This window comes from Falco naumanni, unplaced genomic scaffold (genome assembly GCF_017639655.2).
Source record: "Falco naumanni isolate bFalNau1 unplaced genomic scaffold, bFalNau1.pat scaffold_74_arrow_pat_ctg1, whole genome shotgun sequence".
NCBI lineage: Eukaryota > Metazoa > Chordata > Aves > Falconiformes > Falconidae > Falco > Falco naumanni.
This window is the reverse complement of record NW_024427566.1, coordinates 47871-59255: the sequence shown is the minus strand read 5'-3', so window position 1 is coordinate 59255 and position 11385 is coordinate 47871. Positions and strand designations below refer to the sequence as shown.

At 44.9% G+C, this 11385-nt stretch overlaps 1 long non-coding RNA gene across 1 annotated transcript; it reads left to right on the top strand.

The window, feature by feature from the left end:
- Positions 1-4091: 4091 nt before the first annotated feature.
- LOC121082343 lies at positions 4092-4874 on the top strand. The gene is made up of 2 exons (XR_005825983.1): positions 4092-4357; positions 4580-4874. It is a non-coding gene; the product is annotated as an uncharacterized LOC121082343 (long non-coding RNA).
- The last annotated feature ends 6511 nt before the right edge of the window (positions 4875-11385 follow it).

The window sequence follows — 11385 nt, the reverse complement described above, 5'->3', positions numbered from 1 at the left end:
AGCTCCTTTGCACCATCCCCACCTGTTTGCCTTAGAGGACTGGCTGCACACAGGTGCAGAAGAATTATTCAGATCTGCAAGCAATGTCAAGAATGATCAAGTGTCATAAATAGGCCAACAGCCTCCACAAGCAGATGCCAATTCCAAGCTGTCTCTGATGAGGTGCCTTTCTGCAAGGGACACTCTCATGAGAAATCTTTTAGGCTGTTAGATACAGAAAGATAGATCTAAACACAAGGGAAGAGCTGGGTAAGGAGACAGTTTGGCTGCAGGAAGACACGCAAGTTTTTCCTTCCTGAAGCTAAAAACAGCAGTACAGGTGAGAGGTACCTAAAAGACCAAAGACTAAAGTGTTGGGGCTTTTGCTGTGTTGAATGATTATACTGAACTTTGAAGCAAGTGGAAAAATACTGAAGAAATAAGACGAGGGCACGATCAGAGCAGTGGAATGAAGAGGGAGGAACAGGTTGCAGGTGCTTGCACAAAACCAAGGCCAGCAGGACGCGATAAGAGGAGCTGGGAAACAACAGAAAAGAGCCTACGTGCCTGAAGAAGTAGAAACAGAGATCTTGCCAATAAACAATTGTTAACCAATCATATTATTATACGCCTGTAGAATAGCCAATCATATTATCACACGCTTATAGAGTGCCTTATAAAAGTGTGCCTGGTTTGTACAATAAACGGATCAGATCTTGAACTCCATGAGTATTTGAATCTGACTCCCGCTCGCCCAGAATGCCCGCAGCATCTGGTGACCCCGACGTGTGGATCGGTCGAAAAGTCAGGAGGATTCGTTAAGGATCGTGTTACAAGCTGCAGAGCCGGCGAGGATCCTGCTGCCAGCGGAGAGAGAGCTGGGCGCCCGAAGAAAGGCGGAACGTGCACGGCTGACCGGTGAGTCAGGAAATTTAAGCAGGATGGGAATCACTGCATCAGTGGTGGAAAAAGCAATCGTAGACAGTTTGATGAAACTGGCAGAGAAAACTGAAACGCCAGTCTCACGGCAGGCAGTAATTGATCTGCTATGTTGGAGTCGCCGCCGTGGTTACCTTGCTTCTACGCAAGATGTATACAATAATGAAACATGGAAGAAAGTGGGAGAGGACTTGTGGGAATCTGTGCAAGTCGGGACTAAGGGGGTAAAGACTTTGGCTCGCACGTATCGGGCTGTATGGTGTATGGTCGCGCAGTTACACGGCGAGGCGCAAGTCGCTGCAGCTGTTAAAGCTGCAGTGCGGCCTCCCGGCGATCCTACTGCTCAGTCGGAGGAAGAGCCAGAGGGGCAACCTCCGTGTGAAAATCCCCCCGATTATACATCTAAAGCTTATCCAGTAATGACTACTGCTCAACGAATAGTGTGGGGATTAGATGATGAATTACCACCCTGGTGTCCTGATAAGGAACAAACGGCAAGCGGCAGACAGACATTAATACCGGCAATTGCGAGTACTGGATGTAAAACTGCTGGGGTGGGAACGGCACAGCTCCACCAGCTCCTAAATAACAGACTGCATTTTTTTGAAGCATGTTTGTCTTTGCAAAGGTGAAAGTTGAGATCTGACTTCCTGACCAGTGTTAAAATGCACCATGGCCTCTGGCTACTTTAAGATGATTGTGTGACTTTGGACAAACCTGGTAGGAGCAATGCTGAAATCAAGTTGTAAGTTATATTTCATCCTGAGACTGATGTTTCTGGCATTACATAAAGTAATTTTGATATGGAGAAATAGTGTGAAATGGGGACAATGGACATTGATTGTGATTGTATATGTCTGCTCAAGGAATGTGGGTATGGTGACTAGTCATGGGTGCAGTGTCTGGTCACATAGGCACACAGCTCTGAGGAGACAACTACAGTTTTGGGGAGACGCCTGCCCTTCTTCCTCTAACAAAAGGGGCTATTTAAAAAAAAAAAAAAAAAAAAAAAAAAAATAGAAAAGGATGAGCTATATTCCAATGCTATCTAGAGGGAGGGAGTGCTAAGTTTCCTTGCTGGAGAAGATCGGATGGTCACAAGAACATGAATCACCTACAAACCTGCAAGACCACCACATTCCAGGAAACGGACTGATAAGCTAATTAACATAGGAAGCGGGGTTTAGGTAACGAATATGTATAGGCGTTAATTGAATATTCATTTGTTTCATTGTATAAATGTGGGATGGTTTGTCACTTCGGGTATGCACGCTTGTGGAGGAGCGATCCCCCGTGCATCTGCGCGCAATAAACATACCTACTTTATAACTTTCGAGTTATAGAGTCAAATTCCGCACGTCAGTTTTGACGAGCCAGGCAGGAGGATTTCTGCTCGGCTGAGGGACCAGCTGCGGAGCGGACGCTCCTAGGCGTGCCCCAGGAGTTTTCCTCGGAGGAGCCTCCTCTTCTCAGCTGTTCACCCGGGAGCAGAAGAGAACCCCTGGATCCGCGGATAAAACGGTATGTTTAGTAACGGGGCGGCTGGTGAGACGCACGGAGACGTCCGGTGCGCAGTGCAGTCCCCAGGAGGAGAAAAAAAAAAAAAAAAAAAAAAAAGGGGGGAAGCTAAAAACTTCCTTTAGGTTGTCTTAAGAATTGGGGAATTCCTAGAAAGTAACAACTGAAATAGCGCTCTGTGTCTTGTTTGTTCTATGTGTTGTCTTGTTACATGTTCAAAACTTGGAGTTATGAAATGTATGTTGAAAAATAATAATATTCTGGTAATTCGTGGCAAATAGCAGAAAACTTAACACTCTGCTTAAGACCAGGAAAAATGTGGGGGTTTTTTTTGTTTGTTGTTTGTTTTTTGGCAATAGTTCATTGAAATGCATACTTTGTGAACTGCCAGTGTTCCTAAAAGTTGTACATAAGTGCACGGTACCGTATAACATACTGCTTGTGTGACTGAGGGCTGCCCGGAGAGTGTGAATGGTGTGATTGAGATGCGCATTTTGATTTTCCGTGTATAGCTTAATTATTTTGACTGAGTGTGAGTGCAAGAGTGCTTGAGACACGCGTTTGAGTGCAATATGAGCAAGGAGCTCTATCCGTGTTTCCGACCTTGGGTGGCTAAGGCGACCGGAGAAAAAGTAATTAAAATTGTAAAATGGGAAATGGAAGGAGTAAGCCCTGTGAAAAATCGCCCTTGGGTTGTATATTAAAACATTGGAGTGATATCGTAGGACATGGTGGTACCGAAAATAGAAGGAAATGGATTAAATATTGTAATCAGTGGTGGCCTTTGTATAAATTGGGGAGTGATGCGAAATGGCCTCAGGAGGGAGGAACGTTAGATTATAACACTCTCCTGCAATTAATGTTGTTTCTATGTCACTTGTAAGCAACTTATAGCATCCTTACCCCCTGGGGCATCCATCGCTCAAATGATACAGGCATGCGCAAGGGCTCCTTTGGTTGAGGAAGAGGAAAAGGCAAAAATACATGCCAATGCTCTAGCAGTAGCTCTAAACAACAACAAGGTACAAGGCCGAGGGGACCGGGGTCTTAAACCAAAATGTTATCAATGTGGACAGGAAGGTCACTTTAAATGTGACTGCAAAAAGAATCTAGGAGGAAAGTCTCTGTTGAATGGAAATTGTTTGCGTTGTCAAAAATTTGGTCATAAAGCGGCCGATTGTCGCTCAAAATTTAGAAAAGATGGTACACCCCTCTTTGTTCCGGGAAACGGGAACAGCCGCATTCTGAGGGACGCGGCCAAGAAATATCCCCAGAACCCAACAAAATTCATGGCTGCCTCGGCAAGCTGTATTCAGCCACCAGAGGAAGCGCAGGAGTCGATTTGGCCGTGGCAGAACCTGTAAATATCACTGATGAAAAGGTACATGTACTTCCTTCTACAGTTAGTGGTCCTTTGGGTTATGGTTTATCTGCACTCCTTATAGGACGCTCTTCTGCGTCAAAAAAGGGGATTTTTGTTCTTCCTGGTTGTATTGATGCCGATTATACCGGACCTATTGGAATTATGGTAAAAGTTTTTTCTCCACCTGTTCATATTCCAGCAGGAAGCACTATTGCACAGCTCATTCCATTCCAAGCTACTGTCCCTCAAAAAGGAGAAAAGGACAGGGGTCAAGGTGCATTTGGCCCAACGGGTATGCCTAACATTGCCTTTTGTCAACTTATTGGTGCCGAGCGGCCAAAATGTAATGTTAAGATATCTGGTCCACAAGGTGTTAATCTTCCTAATGTTTCAATGATGATTGATACTGGTGCTGATGTTACTGTTCTTCCCTTTTCAGTTTCGCCTACCATGTGGGAATTAGATAGTGCGGGTTCAACCATTTCAGGCATTGGGGGAAGTCGTCTGACACAGGTCAGTAAAAACTTCATTCTTTTCACGGATCAAGAAGGACATCAAGTATGGGTAAAACCTTATGTCCTATACACATCCTTGTCCTTGTTAGGTAGAGATGTACTTTCCCAATGGGGAATGAGAATCTCTACAGATTTTTGATTGGGGCCATTGATAGCAGCTCTCGCCCAACCTTAAAATTAAAATGGAAATCAGAAACTCCCGTATGGGTTGATCAATGGCCCTTACCTCAAGAGAAGCTGCAACACATTCAAGAATTAGTCCAAGAACAATTGGATTTAGGCCACATCAGACCTTCTGTTAGCCCATGGAATACACCCATTTTTACAATTCAAAAGAAATCAGGAAAATGGAGATTATTACATGATTTAAGAGCAATAAATGAAAAAATGGTTGACATGGGTGCCCTTCAGCCTGGGCTGCCTTCTCCCACTATGTTACCACAAAATTAGGACCTATTAATTATTGATTTAAAAGATTGTTTTTTCACTATTCCTCTGCATGAGGATGATTGTGAAAAATTTGCATTTACAGTGCCAGCTATAAACCGTGCCGCTCCAGCGAAAAGGTATGAGTGGGTTGTACTACCTCAGGGTATGAAAAACTCCCCAACAATATGTCAGTGGTTTGTGGATTTAGCTCTACAATCTTGGAGAGAGAATAATCCTAACCTTATTACCTATCATTATATGGATGATCTCTTAATAGCCAGCCCTCACACACTAGCCCCTGAAAAAGAACAGGATGCTTATATAGACACTCAGGTGGCATCCCCAGTATTACAAAATTCTCCTCTAAAACAAGCAACAGAGTCACATGCCTTTTTTCACCAATCTGCCCGGTCTCTCCAAAAACAGTTTGGTCTGTCTCGTCAAGACGCTAGGACTGTCATAGCAGCCTGTCCTGATTGTGCCAGGTTAACACCTCTTCAACAGGAAGGTACAAATCCTAGAGGGTTACAACCTCGACAAATCTGGCAAACTGATGTTACAGAATTCACCCCATTTGAATATGTCCATGTCACAATTGATACCTGCTCGAAAGCTATTTGGGCGACTGCTCATAAATCTACCAATGCTGTTGCCTGTATTCAGCATTGGACGTCAGCCATGGCTGTGCTGGGCCACCCAGATATGGTAAAAACAGATAATGCCCCTGCATATCTTAGTGCCAAAATAAAGACCTTTTTGCTGCAATGGCAGGTGAAGCACGTTACCGGAATTCCGAATAATTCTGGTGGTCAGGCAATTATTGAACGTGCCCATCAATCATTGAAACATTACCTGTCTGTTTTTCGAAAAGAGGGGGAGAGGAGTCCTCATGTAATAGTGGCAAAAGCATGCTATGTACTGAACTGGTTGAATCCCAGAACGGAATGTACTGAACAGCCGATTTTCTATCACTTTTCTAACAATCCCAACGATTTTTCGAATCGTGACATAGCTGTCCAGGTATTTGACCCTGTCTCAAATTGTTGGTCAGGACCTCATAATTTATTAACGTGGGGTCGGGGTTATGCATGTATCTCCACAGGGGCAGTGACCAAGTGGATTCCAGCAAAATGGGTTCGCCCGTGGATTGAAAACCGACCCACTGAAAAGAAAGAGCAGGGTGACTACGACAGGATTGACTCCTAAATGAACAGGAGGGATCAGTGGGCTCAGTGGGCACAGCATCGAGAAAGGTTATTCCGACCGCCACGACCAAATGAAGAAAAGCGGCTTGTAGATAAGTTAACATACATTATTCTGCCCATCTTGCAGCAGTTACCTCGGGAGATACAATGTCAATTACCCTCCGGTGAATTGTCTTTGTTACACTGTGACCGTATCGTGCGTGCGTTGCAGGATCTTTTTGGGCAAGGACCGATAGAAACAGAAAATTCTTGTCCTATATGTGCTACTACTTGTAATTCAACAGTTACTCTATATTGTGGATATTGTAAAAGGGTTGGAGCATATAGGCGGAAGGTTTTCCTACGTTTTGGTTCCGGTGGTTTTTTCCCTTCTTACTGGGACACATGCCCCTACTTTTTCAGGTATAAACGAGGCCTTACAATCTTATGAAGCCTTCGAACAGATATTTTTAGCAGAACATCGAAACGAACTCATCTTCTGGGTTCGCATTATCAGAAAAAGTTTTGAATATCATATAATACAACATCATTGTAAATGTGAACGATGGCATTATTTTTAGGAATAGGCCTAATGAATATTGCTTTTGCTTCTGCTTTGCATAGTATATTGTTGTTTGTTATTCTTTTGTTACTTTTAGTGCCTTGTCTTTTACAATGTTTCCAAAGCTGTGTGGAACGCAGTATTAATGCTGTATTTAAAAAGAAAGGGGGAGGTGTTGGGGCTCTTGCTGTATTGAATGATTATACTGAACTTTGAAGCAAGTGGAAAAATACTGAAGAAATAAGACGAGGGCACGATCAGAACAGTGGAATGAAGAGGGAGGAACAAATTGCGGGTGCTTGCACAAGGCCAGGGCCAGCAAGGACGCGATAAGAGGAGCTGGGAAACAACAGGAAGGAGCCTATGTGCATGAAAAAGTAGAAACAGAAATCTTGCCAATAAACAATTGTTAACCAATCATATTACTATACGCTTGTAAAGTAGCCAATCATATTATCACACGTTTATAGAGTGCCTTATAAAAGTGTGCCTGGTTTGTACAATAAACGGATCAGATCTTGAAGTCCATGAGTATTTGAATCTGACTCCCGCTCGCCCAGAATGCCCGCAGCAGAGGGGTGTGGTATTGGGAGGGAAAAACGGTCTCAGGAACTCCTCATGCAGGAGGACGTGCCTGGCTGCGAGGGGCCTGTGAGGTCAGTTCTGCCTCTGGAGGTGACAGGCCAGCATCAGGAACGTGGCTGGGACAGTCCCTCTGCAAAGAGTCCCCATAGGCCCCATCCAGGAGAAGGGCTCGGATAGAGGTTGCTTTTGCCTGGGGACATGATGGGACAGCAGCAGGCACATGGCTTGATGATGTCCCTGGGAGAAGCTGAAAGGCCAGCAGCAGTTACGTGGTTTGGGAGACCATGTGAGTATTCCTTCTCTCTGGTGAGAGAGCAGAGCATAAGAAAAGGCTTCCTGGCTGCATTCCCTGCTGGAAGGGTATTTTCTGAGATGGTAAACCTTTCCTGGGCAGGGGAAAACAGCAGGAGAGAGGAAAGAATGTCACCAAGTTTCAACTAGGAAAGCAGAGACTGGAGCTCAGCAGGAAGAACTGTCACTCCAGGGGTCCTGCTGCGGTGCGAGGGCTCAGCCAGAGGGAGCCTGGATCAGCCCATGGTTTGTGTCTCAAGGAACAGCCGGTGAGAGTGGAGGTACCTCAGCGAAGGTATGGCAATGTTGGGGTGAGAGCAAGGCAGGGCAGCGAGATGGTGCCTACAGCCTGCAGGGAAACAGGGGCAGGGCTCCAACCATGCAGGACAGCCTATGGTGGGGATGGCAGAGGGCACTGGCAAGGCTGGAAGGCACCAGTAGAACCCAGGTCTGTGTCCCCTTGGCTGTGGCAGCTGTCTCTGCCTCTGAGGGCCATGACAAGACATGATGTCCTCACGGCACGGGGGCATCGTTGCCTCCTTGCGGCCCCATGGGGAAGCTGGAAGTTGCTGTGCCATTGCTGTCCTTCACTGGGCATTGGATGCCCACCTTCCATGGTCCCCAGGAAGAGCCCTGAGCCCTGTGTGAGGGACAGCACCGACCTCCCCACAGGCTGCAGGTCACGGCTTGGCCTTTCTGCTTCATCAAGCAAGCCAAGGCTTTGCTCAGCAGCAGAGCTGCCTGCACAGCGCCTTTGCCTTCCTGCACTCACAGCCTCCAAGGATGGGCTCTAACAAGGCCATGGGGAGGCTTTCTCAGCCATGGCCCTCAGCGGGGCCCATTAACGCTTCCAGGGGCTGTGGGCTTTGCTCCTGACTTGGTGTTCTTGAGAGGTTTCTTCAGTCTCCTCTGAACACCTGAAGTCCACAGCACCACAGACACCCTGGGCTCATGACGAGACAGAAAGCCCTTTTGAGCCCTGTCTCTTCCATCAGGGACATCTGGTCTTCAAGGCTTGAACACTTAATAAGTTTCAGAAGTATAGTTAAAGAGGAAGGCAGGTAATGACCACTATGGAGAAGTGATAGTAGAGGTTTCCAATTGCTATTGACGCAGCATGCCTCCTGAGGAGTTGTGCAGAGGTGGGAAAAGCAGTCCCTGGAGCTAAACACTGCGTGGACAGCCTCACTCCTCACCTCCCCAGCCCCACTGTTTGCGGCAAATGAAGAGATGGGATACAGCTATGATGCAAGCAAGTTGTCCATTTATTAGTGATTTTCTTACAATTATATACGTTTCTACCTTCTACATATTACACACTGATTGGTTAAATCTTAAGCTTAAAAAACACTGATTGGTTGATATTTAAGGCACACCGGTAGAACAATAGGAACTGATTAGTTTACCTTGACATAGCAACAGTTTCTATTCCAAAACTGGGGGGTTTCTTTCTACGCGGCTTTCTTGATTAACAAAGTTACATATCGGCGCTATCCGTTCCCTTACCTGGGTACTTGTTTCTCTGTCCGTCTGGTTGCCTCCTCAGCTGTAACGGCTCAGGGGTCTGCAGTTAGCTTGTTCCTTGGTTCCCAGGGCTTGTGCCCTACAAGTTCTAGCAAGTCTCTATTCATCAGGCTATCAGTACTTGGACTCTTGTCCTTGAGGCCTTGTCCTACATCTCCCCCTTCCTGTTGCACAAAAAGAACCCCTGAAATTGAACGAGTTATTAATTTTTGTAAGCATTGTAAAAGACAAGGTATAAGTAATAAAACAAACAAAAAAGCATCTAAAGCATATATAATCATCTTCACTAAACTTCTTAACCATCCTGAAATGCCCCAACCACTGAACAGTTTATCTAAACAGTCCCAAGTATCACTTTGTTGAAGATGAGAAACTCCATCCTTCAATCTTTGGATGCTAGCATGAATTGATTCCGAATGATCTGAAAGGTTCATGCAACACATCCCTTCAAACTCTTCACAACCATGACCTTGTGCCAGAAGCAAAAAATCTATTGCAGCTCTATTTTGTAATGTCGCATGGCGAACACTATCAACATCTAATAAAAGACCAGACAATGCACTGCTTGTGGCATTAGTTTGTTTGGCAAGCCAACAGCCAAGCTTATCTAATGTTGCTAGAGCCTTTCCTGCAGCAGCTCCAGGCAACAGAAGAGATGCAATAAAGCGTTGGCCAAAGGACCAAAATTGCATGTTATCATCACAATCGGAGGCAAATGCATGAACGCCACGCTTTCTCCTTCGAGAGTAGCGATGTTGTAAAATCATAGATGTGTTAGGAGTCGGGACGGAAAGTCACCCTAAGCTACACGGACCTTCTTTTATATGAGAAGGAATGACAGGCCATGCTCGAACACCACAAATAAAAAACACTCCAGCAGGTAGTGAGAGCAGAGCATTGCTGGACTTAGACAAGTTGTTAGCAGTGTAATTACACCAGATACTTGCATTTCTAAAAACAGGATGAATAGGGGAAACGTCCCGTGCCCTAGATCGATTCTTTCCCGTGTAGTTAAATTTTATGCAAAAATCCATTTTTACTGAACCAAGGAGTTCAATTTCCTGCGGTTCCAGAGTAGCCAGTGGGAGATGGGGTATCCATACATCCCAATTGTCTGTCACATGTTTTGATACGTTTTTGGGTGGAAAAAGACTTTGAAGGTTTTTAGGTATAGGCCATTCATCTAATGGTAAGCCCACAAGACATGTGGAAAAAGGCTGATCCAGAGTGGCCATAGCAAGACACAGAGTATCCTGTCCAGTCAAGTTCGCCAACGTGACCCAAACGTTTACCTTTGGTAGAAAAGGGGGATAAGAGCTACCTTCAATAGGCCAAGGTCCAGGTATGAACATCATTATCCATATTACTGACAATGCTTGTTTCTCTTTTTCTTTTTCCATTGTCGTTTTGCAACCAGCCATTCTTCTGGTCGTACTGTCCACGACCAAGGCACTGCAATTGGTTGCCCACACTCTAATCCTACAATAATGTTCTTGTTAATAATATAAATTCTGCTTGCTAATACAATATATTGAAACAACAACTGTGCGATAGCCCATACTTCTAGCAAAAACTAAGTTTGGCAAAATCTCAGAACCTAACCCTCTAACTCCCTCTAATTCCAAAAGAGGTTTTCCCATAAAACGTTCGGCCCACTGTATATGATTAAACCTTAATATTTGATTATTACACTCAGAACACATCCAATGACCCCATTTGTCCCTTAGTCTTACAACTCGCCAGCAATCGTGATCACAGAGTTCACAATGAATCTTGATCCACGGTCGACAAGATGGTCCATGTTCATAGCAACATAACTGTAGAGATCGAGACGCTGTCCAATCTGGTTCATGAGAGTGTCATTGAAAGTTGATGCAATGGAAGATAATATCTGCTACGGTGCCATCAGTGCGTTGGGGATCTGGTCTGGTCCAAACGTATTACCTTTGTTAAGTGGTTTGATCCAGGGCAATATTGTCCGTTCCAAGCACTGCAAAAAGCGAAATCTAGATGCTATATCCTGAATTTGTTTACCTAACATTAATGCAAAACAGAAATCATCACGCAGTTTTTATTTCATTCTGTAGGGTCGGTGTTGGTATCAGTTGTCTGCGGTAAAGGTTCACGGAAAGGTCGTACATTCTTTGCTGGGATCCATCTGGGTCCTTTTTCTGTGGAGACACAAGCATAACCTTTTCCCCATGTAACAAGAGGATATGGTCCCATAATTTTCCCTTTTTCTGGATCTTGAACCAATAGCGGGGCTTTAACCCGTGCCTCGAAGGAGGTATTTGCAGTAAAATGTCGAACTATCGGTGGGTTGTTATCTATTAAAGAACAATTTAAAAAATTGAAAACATACAATGCTTTCTGCAACCGTTCCTCCGGAATAGCCATTCCCATTCCCTTTCCCCCTTTTTGTTGTGGTAATAGACGTTTTAGACACTGATGAGACCGTTCAATGAGAGATTGACCAGTGGGGGAATGAGGAATGCC